Source organism: Polyodon spathula, chromosome 2 (assembly GCF_017654505.1).
Source record: "Polyodon spathula isolate WHYD16114869_AA chromosome 2, ASM1765450v1, whole genome shotgun sequence".
Lineage (NCBI taxonomy): Eukaryota > Metazoa > Chordata > Actinopteri > Acipenseriformes > Polyodontidae > Polyodon > Polyodon spathula.
In genome coordinates this window covers 21,467,475-21,481,254 of record NC_054535.1, presented here as the reverse complement: position 1 = coordinate 21,481,254, position 13,780 = coordinate 21,467,475, and positions in this window count along the sequence as shown.

Below are 13,780 nucleotides of genomic sequence, written 5' to 3'. Positions count from 1 at the left end.
TCCCTTCTACAAGGTGTTTAAACTAGATAGAACTATACATTGCAGATGGTTCAGCAGCTGCTTAGAAATAGATTGGCTATCACAACCATGTTAGCTCTTCACAATCTAGTAGTGCCCACTCCTGCTGAATTTTACAAAAAGTTGGAAGCTCTACTAGAGCCCTGCAGGTATAGGAACAAGTTCCTTGGAGGAGAAGTGTATTTTTCCTGCTCCGTGTTTTTACCTGCATTGTGCCATTTATTTAGTGTTATGGCTTTCTCAGATGATGACTCAGCATATGTTGTTCAGTTTAAGAACCTTTTCACTGCAGACTTAACTAAATTGTCACAAGTGACCCTCAAACCCCTTCTCTCTTGTATAAGGTATTGGTTCCTTTTGAATGGAAGGCCTACGCAGCCAAAGTAACTGGTCCTTCGATCGAACCAACTTGATTTCTCATTGGAGTTCCCCACTGATTATGGAGATGATAATGAGGCTTTGGAACCCTGGTATGAAAAACAGTGAATAATGTCCAACTCTAATATTTCAGATGAAAGGAATACATAACAAAATAGCTCTCTATGATCAAATTGAAATATATAAAAAATAGTCAGTCCAGAACCATTACACCCTGTGGGAAAAAAGTTAGAAACAAGTTTGGAAACACAGACAGCCTGATCCATCTTTTGAAGACCTCTTTTTGAAGCTGACTGCAGGTGCTGTATTTAAAGCCTCTGGTTTGGATGACTGTCCTTTTTTGTTCTGTTTTATATTTTAAGATATACTTCTCTGTGGAGGGTAAGCATAATCTTGAATTTATATCTCACCTAAATTGAGGCATGATGTTTAATGATAGGAATATTATTAGCTTTAAAGATGTTGTTATATTGTAAGCATTAGTATAATTGGGTGCCTTAGACTGCCTGAGGTGTATGATGTAACCATATTGCTTTAAGTATTAATGCTGTTAGCTTGCAAAGAGAACTGACCACCCGGATTGTCTATGAGCTAGGATTCAAAATAGATCTGCAATCACTCGATCCAATTAGGCACTAATAAACAGAAGGAGTAAATATATATGCTGATTCATTAAACTTTAATGATCGACTTGACTTTTCCAAGGGGTAGTCAATGCCTTTGAAATCTTTTTATACCCCTCTGCTGATCTGTGCCTTTACACAACTTTATCCCTGAGTTGTTTTAAAAGCTCTTTGGTCTTCATGCACTACCCAACTGTGGGACCTTACAGAGACAGGTGTATTTAACTTGAAATCATGTGAGCCTCTTTTATTGCACATAATTGGACTCCATTTAACTTAATGTATGAATTCTGAAGGCAATTGGTGAAACCTGAGCTTATTTAGGAGTGTAATAGCAAGGGTGAATATTTATCTAATGAAGACTTTTTAGGTTTTTATTTGTAATTGATTTGTTGTTGTTCCACACCCCCACCCCCTCCACCCCAATATTGAGTAGGTTGTGTAAATCAATGAAAAAAAAAAACATTTAAATGCATCAACGTTTCAGGTTGTAACACCAACAAACTGTGAAAACATCCAAGGGGGTGAATACTTCCTATAGGCACTGTATAATTTTTTATATATATATATATATATATATATATATATATATATATATATATATATATATATATATATATATATCTATCTATTCGGCATTCCCACCCCCACACAAGCAGCCAAAGGAACCAGACAACACAAGCAATTGCAGACTGCCATCATTATGTAAGACATAGAGCATCCAACTCTTTCCAGATGACACGAGACATCCAACATCATGGTCCACCGGTGCTGTTCAATAGATAGAGAGAGAGAGAGAGAGAGAGAGAGAGAGAGAGAGAGAGATTTTACAGTCTGAGGTTAGTGTAGCACCTGGAAAAGCCTAAATGTAAAATTAGCCGATTGATTTCATGTGCTTGCTAGCTCAGTTCAGAATATAATCAGAATTTCTAATAACTGCACTGAAGAGTGAATAATGTTTTTTTTTTTTTTTTTTTTTTTTGCAGAATTCCCAGTGCTGGTTGGGCTGCTTGTTTAAGGGACTGCTTCTGGTGTGATTGAAAAATAAAATCTGCAGTGTAACCAAGTTAATCAATTTCAGATCATTATATGAACTGTCAATTGTGGTAACCCAGCTGGAGGGGAAGTGACAGTGAAAATGTCTGGGGAGCAACTCAATAAAAACCCCATTCCAGGTCAGAGGTTAATGAATGATTATTTCTCACTTGTACTGCTCCAGGATGTTTGACCCAAAGGGATTCAGCAATTCCCAGGTGTAAAATTACATATGCATCATATATCAAGGAAACAAATATGCACTTCAACATACTGTGTATGTTATGTATATTTATATATTTTGTCTTTCATTGCATAGGAAAATTATACAGAACAATATATGCATTTGTTTCTAATCAGATTATTATGTTTTATTGCAACGTCCTGACTGTCATAAATAATGTAATATGTACTATTAAAAATGATATGTAAAGGTTTTTTTGTTTAGCCCATATAAGCAATACACAAAAGTTCACAGTCCTATACATCTATTATTTACTGCTTTATTATTAATATACAAGTTAAAAATCTAGCTATTGTTTTCTAATCATAACCAACCTTTACGTAGCCCATTGTCAATTTAATTGAAATGAAGGAAAGGCTGATGAAGAGCATACTATTAAGTGGCTGAGGTATGTGGTTGATTGTGATGTCAGTGTTCTGAATTGACCTTGCATTTGAACAGAATTCCAAGAGGTGCCTCAGGTATATATATATATTTTTTTTTTTAAAGCAGGTGTCGTCAACCGTGCTGACATGGAGAATTCAGCATGGTAAAAACTAAAAGTGGCATAGCTGATGTCATGAAGAGGGTTTCTCTGTGGTGTGGTGTACAGAAGGTGAAACATGCAGTCTGATTGGCTGAAAGATCCCAAGGAGTCTATAATGATGTGTTTCATTGCCATGCCTGTATAAGAATGAATACATAAACAAACAAATGAATGGTATTCTCATCACATACACATATTGAAGGAACACAGTACTCACAATATTGAGCTGTGTGAATAGTAATAATCTACAGAAATTATTATTGTCAGTTATTTTTAGAGCCCATTCTAAATTCTGGTATTTCAGAAGGTGGCATATGTTCTACTGTCCCAGGCACCAATGCTGCCTGTGAGGTAAACTGAAATAAATATCACCACATCCCAGCATACAGAGGCAGTACTTTCTGGTAGAGCTTCTGTTCTCTACCAGCCATTTGGGGTATATTTGAATTACTTACCTGGAGCTGTTGTTTCTACAACCAGAGTACTGTGGTGGAGCGTTTTCCTCTGTATTTCTACTGTGAAGTTAGACTGGTAGGAAAGAAAACACCAGGATTAAAGTGTTACAGAATGCCTTGCAAAGACTACAAGAAGCACATTACTATACCTGTGATGTGATCCGCACTGTCTGCATCACATCATTGTGTTTTTAAACTTACTCCGACTCTTTCACAAATCAACTTGGGATACAGTGTATCCAGATCATGCTCCCTCCTGCAACAATGCTGGTTTGCTGTTCACTCATTTCAATCAGAGCACCAGCATTGTTGCAAGAGGGAGCATTAACTGGATACACTGCAATGTTTATAAGAAAAAAAGTTGAAAAAAGTAATTCCCTAGTTAGCATATTTACCAATTATATGCGAATATCAAACATCGGGAATATGTTGAAAAAGAATTGCAGGGATACGAACAACACAGGATACAGCAAAGGTAAAGTAATGTGCTACTTGTAAATACTGCAGTTGTTCTTGTAACAATATTGAGTTTATGAGCAAAAATACTTAAATCCGGCACAGTTTAAACCATTTAAATAGACCCTTTATTCTCAATTAGTAACTATCCCACTTAATACGTGTCCATCCATATATACATATGTATGTACAAATCCAAAAGGTTGACTAAACTTCCACAATATGACATGCATTGGAAACAATTAAAAAACAACCCAGCAGAAATGTGTATAAGTAAATTAAAAGGGGTATATAAAGCCTTGGAATCAGATTTATTTAATTACATTTAAACCAAACACATGCTGTGTATTGAGGGAATATACACTTTCTGATTGAACCTTATTTTAAGCACATTTTATCAAACATAATTATCACTTTAATTACAGTGCTCTCATGTCTGGGGTCACAAGAGGTTGGGATTTGGGTTTTTCTTTTCTAATTTAGTATGTTATTTTGCATAAAGGATGAGTCTAAATAAAATAAATGAAAATACACTTTTCTCTTTATTTATAATCAGTGTATAACCACATCAGTATATTTATAAAGAGTATTCCGAAAACGTTCAAACAGGACCCAATATTAGTACAAATCTTTAGTCTGCTAGCCAATGCCTTTATGCTGTCACTTGCTCAATGGTATCTTACTTTGCATGACTCCCAAATAACCCTGTACATAGCCCCCTTGTTGTATCACGAAATGTGGTCGAAATACCACTTCTTCACATTACTGGAGCAACACATTACAAACGGAAAAATAGCAGAAGCTTCCAGGGGTTATTATGATCATAAGCTGTTATCAGCCTACTGCTGGATAAAAGCATTTTCAACTTCCTTTCTGTCCTTCCTATCTCCCTCATTCCTGACCATGGTATTCCCGCTAACAGCTGTATGCCATTGTAACTGGACCCCATAAACATGCTGTCTTTTACTCACAGTTTACAATAACAGCTATTTGTGGATGGTGCTTGGCTTGAAGTACACACCCACACATTCACAGGATACATTTAACCACACAGGTAAATACAAATGATGGTGTGATTTAAGGATGTTTGCCTGACATCCCGCTTCCCTAGTTCTTTGCTCTACTGATTGATTCATCTTTCTTCTCTGTTTTGAGTGAGAACAAAAAATAATCAATGTCCATTTGAGTAACATCTTTGTCAGAGGAAACAGACAAAGGAAAGAGCAAACATAAGGTACAAAACATTATCATTGAGCCTCTGAGAATGATAATTATTACAAGTACTTAAAATAATAAAACACATTGGTAACACTTTACACTGTCTCTAATTACTGTGTACTTACATGGTAGTTACATGGAAAATGCATGTGTACTTACACATAATGATATGTTATTTTGCCTAGTTACAATGTACTTAATGTTTAAATCTTTTTGCACGAGATATGTAAGAACACAATGGTATCAGAACAGGGTTAGGTTTAAGGGTTAGGGTTAGGGTTAGGATTGGGGTTGTATCATGCAAAGAAATGTACATTGTAACTGTGCATAATAACATTGTAATGATGTGTAAGTACTCATGTATTTACTAAGTAACCACTATGTAAACAGACAGCAATTAGAGATAGTTAATGTAAATTGATATCAAGACATGTTTGTATTAATAAAATAAATGAAAATAATGAATAATAACTTAAAACAATAGTTAATCAATTTCCATGTTTTAGTTCAGGAGATTTAAGCAATGTGTAAGTTATTTTAACTAATTAGTAACAATCCATTAAGATCCAACTCGATAAACTTTTGAGGTCAATCCACGACAATAAATGGCCTCCTCTCCTTCATAAAATATGAATATGTTTTTGTTATAGAGCATGAATAGCCCATGTAATTGCATTGTAATAATTTGGCATCTACCAGTGGTCCCTTACCTCATACTGTAACAACTGTGTAATTACATCTTGTAACATAATGCAATGACATGGTAACTCCTATGGTACATGCCATTTACATGTTATTCTACATGTATTCCACCAATAGTTACCATATAAGAGCCATTGATAGTTACCCAGTTTTTGCAATGAAATTAGATATTTATTAAGTCCCTCAATCTAAAGTTACAGTTTTTTTTTTTCTTTTGTGTTTTTTTTTTGGATTGCTTGGTTGGTTTTTAGCTAAAAGACTTAAGGCGAGGCCTACAGTAGGACAGGAGGCTGTACAAGCTGTTTACTCTGTGGAAGTATTGTACCATACTTGAGTATTCCAATGCAAGTTTATTTTCCTTAAACAGATACAATTAATATCCTTTAGAAAATAAAATGAAATTTAGTCAGTTCAGTAACTTTGTCTGTTTTAATGGGCAATTAAAGCATTACACTATGTTATAAGGAAGTTAAGAAACTGTTCAGTTGGTACATTGGCGACCTTTGAAAGTGTCTGAGGATCAAATTTGGTCTTTAAGTTAAATCAATACCCCTGTGTTTACTTACTTTTTCTTTCCAGTGATGCATCCACCATGGATTTGAAGACAGCACAGCTATATGCAAACATGAGGTCGCACAAATTAAGGTAAGAATAATTTTTGAGAAGACCAGCAGTCCAGCAATTGCCTTTTTCAGTGTACCAGACAAAACTTATATCTACTTGGTCTGATGCTTTATCTTAGACCTTGAAATTTTACTTTAGAATATTGATTAAGCATTGTAATTTTAAGGATGTCTCACAAAAACTAAATATAATGTGGAGTATGTGAACAACATTACAGATGTGAATGAAAAATAAACCCATCACTGTCAATGGGCTGGACTCATTTTGCTTATCTGTGGTTCACTGAAATAAAACATGGAGCATTTTATTATCATGAAACTTACAACACTATAAGACTGGCCAGTGGGTTGGTTCAGTGACACTTCCCAATAAGTTGCAAAACAATAAAACAATGTAATCAATGTCATTTTATTTTTATGGATTGTCTGAGAAGTAATTTCTATGAGCATTTACAAATCATATTAGCACAAGAAAAGGAAGCCAATATGTAGAAACACGCTGGGTACAAAAAGTGACTGAAATAACACATTAACATTGAACAAACAAAGAAAAAGTACAATTTTATGAAGACATGAATAACAGTTTCTTGGGGCATATTGTGCAATTTTTCACAATGCCATTCCCAACATGACAAAAAGGTCTCTTATTGTGTAAGGAAGGTTTGTTGAAGTTGATGGGATTTCCTGCCCAGTGTTTTTATAGCACAGTATGAGCCGTTTGTTTGTTTCCTTTTAACACTAAATCACTCATCACATCAAAGCACCGCCCTTCATCCCAGTGGGCCTCACAAATAACAGTCAGACCTATGCCAAAAATGAAAATTTGACAAGGATACAGTACAGGCAGGGCTTCAGATAAGGTTTGGGTCTGTGAGTAACTTACCCTCTAATTTATCACTGAGAGAGTAAAGTGTATTTTCAGGAGGTAAAACACAACATTACCTTGAAATCATGAGTAATCTCGATAAATACTCTACAATCTATAATGGTAATGATGCAGGCATTAAGAAAAGAGCCTTCCATTTTATACAATGTTAATTTGAACTACTGTAGAACCACATGTGTGTTCTACAAGGTTTTTTATCTGCATTTTCTTTCGAGGTATCACACTGACTCAAATTAATTATGTTATTTATATTTTAACATTAAATTCTTAAACTCAGTGAAATGTTAAAACTTCAATATAAAGCCATACAGATACATAAAATAAATATATTAATACGTTATAAAACAGTTTGTTTTATATTGTAGGCACCTTTTTTAATGGTTGTCTCTGACAATGGTTCCAGTTATATTTATAGCTGGACTGGGGTGTTTACACTTCAACCTGTGTAGCTCCGAATTTGTCTTATTCTTACTGTGACTGGCTGCAAAGACAACAGGGTTAGTCAGAAATTGAATCATGTTTGTTGGGTTGGTTTTTCTTGCGTACAGTTTCCTAGTAACTGAAGACATTGTATTCTGGGAGCTGTAGTTGTTAATGGAAGTTTTAGGGGAAGGTGGTAAGGGAGGCAGACAAGCTGCGCAGCTTATATTGATATTTTTAAGCATACCATGTTAATTTAGTGCGTATTTCACATTTTTTATGCAAAAAAAACAACAGGTACACAGGCTATCTGGACCTTTCTGACTGATTAAAGCTTATAAAGTTAGATTAATGATGCACAAGTAGATTTACATAATATCCAAGTTATCCATATGTACCTGTTATAGCTTGTTTCAGTTTTAATTAAAAGAATAGTGATTAGGGGGCATTATCATCTGATAATTAACCTTGTCAGAAAGGTACAGACACGTTCTACTACCAAGATATTCATTTACTGTGATTAAAAACTGATAAACAGTACTTGTTATTTTAAATCTTTTCTTAAATCTTTTGTTTTTCTTTTCAATATTGTGCTTGTTTTCGACTGGTGATTGGTGAATGAAAGGTCTGAGGTTTGTAAATATTGAATAATGAAGCAGCAACACATGTACAGTAACTGAGTGAATAATTACATACTAGCATTGATGTAATCATTCCTGAGGTTACTAAATGATGCTTGATTATTTCATTAATTTTTTTTCAACTAAAAATAATATCTTTATATTCATATATCGCCTTTCATAGTGGACCACCACCACAAAGTGTTTTACAGAAGTAGGTTGTGAACTGTGTATTATATGCAGTCACTTGTAATAGGACACTGATTTAACATCTCACCAGCAGGATGGAGCACAAGGAGGTTAAGTGACTTGCTCACACAGCAAGTCAGTCAGCAGTAGAGGTGGGATTTGAACCACTAACCTACTGGTTACAAGCCCTGGACTTTAACCACTGGACCAAACTGAAAACGATTCAGTACTACCAGCCAATTATCTTCCAGCTCTAGGGGGCTTCCAAAAACAAAATCAATCTGCACAAGTGACAGCGTTTTAATTTTGTCTTGCTGTATTGGAAGCTCAGCTTACATCTATTGGACAGAAAATACTAAACAAAGGCACAATGTATTTTATTATCCACCAAAATAAGCCAATCAACACTGTGCACAGAAGAAAGCAACCAGCCCTGTACCTGCAATTGCCAAATCAGCTCGTCTGGAGCACAGCATCTTTCAACAACAACAAACTGAGACACGGACAACTGAGCAATATTGCTCCATTCAGGTTTAAGTGCCTTTGAACGGGGTATGGTAGTAGGTGCCAGGCGCGCAGGTTTGGGTGTGTCAAGAACTGCAACGCTGCTGATTTTCAGGCCCAACAGTTTCCCATGTGTACCAAGGATGGTCCACCACCCAAACGACATCCAGCCAACGGCAGGCCAGTGGTCGAAAACGGCTCATTGATGAAAAAGAGGCCAAAGGAGGCTGAAATGAATTGTGCAGTGCAACAGTCGGGCTACAGTTAGTCAACTGACAGTCCAGTACAACATTGGTACCGAAAGATCCATAAAAGAATGCACAACTTGTCGTACCTTGACACGAATGGGGTATGGCAGCCGACGACCTAACAGACTTTCAGAAAAGAAACTGCAGTTGCAGTGGGCTAAGGAAAGAAAACACTGGACACTGGAGGATTGGAAAAATATTGCCTGGTCTGATGAATCCCAGTTCCTGCTGTTTCATGCTGATGGGAGAACTAGGTTATGGAGAAAACCACATGAGTACATGCATCCATCATGCCACGTGTCAACATTGCAGGCTGGTGGTGGTGGTGTGATGGTGTGGGGTGTGTTTTCATGGCACACATTATGCCCCTTGATAAAAGTGGAGCAACGTTTGAATGCCACATGATATCTAAACATCATTTCCAATCAAGTGCACCCCTTCATGGCAGCAGTGTATCCATCTGCTAATGGATTTTTTCAGCAGGATAATGCCCCATGCCACAAGGCTAGGATTGTCCAGGAATGGTTCCATGAACATGACAGTGAATTCAGGTTACTGCAGTGGCCTGCCCAGTCACCAGATCTCAATCCAATTGAGCATCTGTGGGATGGGATGGAGTCAACATGGGCCAGCATCCCTGTGGAACGCTTTCAACACCTTGTAGAGTCCATGCCCCTACGAACTGAGGCTGTTCTGAGGGCAAAAGGGGGTGCAACTCAATATTAGGAAGGTGTTCCTAATGTTTTGTACACTCAGTGTATATATAAAGTCTATATTAAATAACAATGGCAATAAATGCCTTTTTTTTTGCTTTCTTTTATATTTAAGCACTATGACCATATTTGGGCGTGATTAAATGCGAACGCTGTGTTAGCGCTTGTAGTTTGGTAACAGTGAATCAGAAATTAAAACCCAATATATCAGCAGAAAGCATCAAGTAGATCTTTCCAATGATATAATATGCTTGGTTGTGGGATGTTATATTTTTTCACATATAAGCCACGCCTCACAAAAAACTGTATAATAAAAAATAACATTTGTAAAAAATACAAAGTACTATTTTTTCAAGGATTTCAAATCAGAAATCAGAACTGAAATTGATTATATAGTTGCAGAGCTGTACAAAGTTTTGTAATGCATGTATATAACAAAAATGAGCCGAAATGGTGAATGCAGGTCAGGGGTGAAATGAAACTGGAAACATAATATGATCTTTTTTTTGTGATAAAATAAAATGATTTATGTGTATAGAGGTATCTACAACTCATATATATCTATAATATATATATATATATATAATATATATAATATATATATATCTATAATTATATATTCAAAAGAAAAAAAAAAAAAACTTGGAAATGTCATTACAACTGTATTGGTAAAAAAGAAAAAGACCAAACAAATGACACAAAAACATACTACCAATAAAAAAGCTGAATGATAATAAGAGTAATAGCTACATCGAAATAATTATCCATTGTTTTACACACTCGGAAACAAAGAAAACATAATTAAATTTTAAAATAAAAAAAAGTTATTTAGGCAGCAGATGCGTACAACTCGTTTACATTAGTTCCGCCTCCGTCCGGAGAAACGTTTTCAAAACAGGACATGAAATAAAATATAAACAGATATAATCAAAATTACAGTAAAAATAAATAGATTCATAAATAAATAAATAAATAAATAAAGGGGGTTTTCCAGATGTCTGACCCGTGTTTTTTTTTTTTTTTTTTTTTTTTTTTTTTGTCTCAATCGCCATCTCCTGTCCTGCACACAAACAAACAAACACATACACACAGCATTCCGGAAGTATTGTTTTACAAAGTGTATATAGTTTTTTTTTTTTTTTTTTTTTTTTTTTAATAAAACCTGAGATAATGAAAAATAAACAATTAATTATTCCCAATTCTTATATTTCGGAAGAGATAAAGATCAGCACTTTAGGGCGTGTAGATGCAGACGTTTCAAATGTGTGAGTACCCCATTGAATTTAGCTGTAATGGCGGACGCAAGTTATCCTTGTAAAAAAAAAAAAAAAAAAAAAAAAGTCCCACACACCTCAGCCTTAAACCAATTACATGGAGGCGTTCACTGTAGTCATGGCTATAACTAAAAAAAAAAAAAAAAATTAAAATGCTGGTTGGAGGGCTGAGATATAATGTGTTTTGTAATCGACATCATGGTATCGAAATTGGACTACGTCAGCAGCAATAGGTTAAGGTGCTTTATTTTAATCTTCACATTAATAATTGAAGGGAAACACGGAAACAAATCATTGCAGAGTTCTTTAATTAAACACAAACTGAAATAATGTCTTTTCATTCGTTAATTATACAATGCATAGACAACTGAAAGAAGATGAACAGTCATTTACTTGTATAGCCTACTATATGTACTGTACATTTTTCCTTTACACAACTAAAAGATACATTGACTCAAAAAAAAAAAAAAATGCAATATTCTTAAATGAAAGCACTGAAAGCATAGGGAAGCATGGTTAGGGTACAGTTGAGTACAAACATGGTGAACTGGAGAATTACTATGCAAATTTACCATGGTAAATTTCCATATATAGAAATAAGCTTAGTTTTATTCATACCTTCCGTTTCTGGGGACCCTTTCTTATAGATCTCCGTTTTGGTTTGTTTTCGCTGTGCCCAGGGTCTGCGTTATTTTTAACTCAGCACATTCCTATTTGTTTCTTTGTTTATTTTCTGCTGCTTTCTTTTTTGTAATCCTCCTAAGGCCATGCCATTTTTTTAATGTCAAGTGACTGTCGCTTACAGTGCCTCAGTGAATTCATTTTGTTAGTTACTTCTTTCCATGTTTTGTTTCTTAATGTTAAATAATATTTCCTGATTTATTTTTTCTATTTCATTAACTAACAGGTCAATTTCATCTTTGTGGAAATTTGTTTTCCTTTTCTTTTTGGCCGGTGCCATAGTTTCATCAAGGTCAGAGTCTGCAGAAGCTATAGCTCGGTCCTATTATATTTGCCTGCTACAGGTCGTATTTCTGTTCTCTCTATCAATAATTTATCTTTGCAGAAGGAAGTTCTAAATCTTGACTTTTGGTGTTGCAAATATTCTTATAATGAGATGCAAATTCAGACCTCTCCTGTATAATAAGCAGTAATTTATGCTGTGCGTCAACTTGCAGTGAGTATGGTAGTTGTTTCATGAAAAAGAGCTGTTTAGTACATCACATGCATATTTATACAAAGGACGGAGGCTACGAATTTGTACTATTTATTAAGTTGTAAGTAATATTCGTACATAGAGCCCACTATGAATAAATAATGTAGGTTTGTGTATTTCCATGTCTACTCTGCCCAGGACAAGCTTGCTGTGCTCAGCTCTATCCCCTTACCCTTATTAAATGACTTGGCGTACTGACTCGTTGCAAAGGCTGCCTCATGCCTCCTGCCAATGCTCAGTTCTTCTTCACCACACCAATTCTCCAGGAGGAACTTGTATTTAGATGGGATCATAACAATTTGAAGATAAGCATTAAGTTAAGCAATGACTGTATGCATTTGCTTACACCTCTTTACACCACTATTCATGGCATTCCTATTCAGCACGTTCGAAGTAGCAACAAAATATAATTACAAATATATGTATTGTATATATAAATGTTACTTGATAAAGCAATGCACAGATTCATGATCAATGCTATACACGTATATACATATACTCAATGTACAGTAAATAAATACATGTTATGGACATAAATATTCACTACCCACAAATCTCCTCTGGATTCAAGTTCAAAGAGAGGCTGGCTAGTTCCACTAATTCTTCTATAGACACAGCTTGGTGAATCAGTAGAGGAAGAGGGCAGTGTAACTGTGGCCTCCGCAGTAATCAGCACATATTAGGAAGCCAAGACTAACGTCACCAGGAGGCGCTTTACAGCTGTCACCCCAGCCCAACTTGGCTCTGTGCCTCGGGAGCAGGAAACTTGAAAGGTGCCCCCCACCCCCCAACAAATAAACAAAAATCCAGAAAAACAATATAATATATGTAAACAGCCCAAGGCTAACAATGTGCCAACGTCCTGCACCCACATCCTCTCTGGAAGTAACACCTTCCCTGATCTCTTCCTTTTTCATAGTTCTTTTATGTTTCTGGGGCGAAAAATGGCCATTTAATAGCATTGGTGCATGACTGTAAACACACCTTCGTGCAAAACGTTGTGTGTAGCATCGTACTTATTATGACAAACACCTATGATGTGCCCTGTGAGAATTTACTTTAGGGATTGATATTGGTAATTTAAGCATTTATTTTTGTTTAGTTTTTTTCCCATTGTTTTAAATCATGCCACAGGAGGATGTGTGGCACAATCCTTCACTGTGTTTCTCTTTCTCTATCTCTCTCTCTCTCTCTCTCTCTCTCTCTCTCTCTCTCTCTATATATATATATATATATATATATATATATATATATATAGAGAGAGAGAGAGAGAGAGAGAGAGAGAGAGAGAGAGAGAGAGAGAGACAGAGATATATGAAGTGATCCCTCATTTTAGTCCTGAGTTATATAGCAGTTAAGTTTTACGCTGAGAAGGGCGATGTTAATGAGGTATAATGTACTAGTGATCACACTATGAAGGAGAAATGTATTC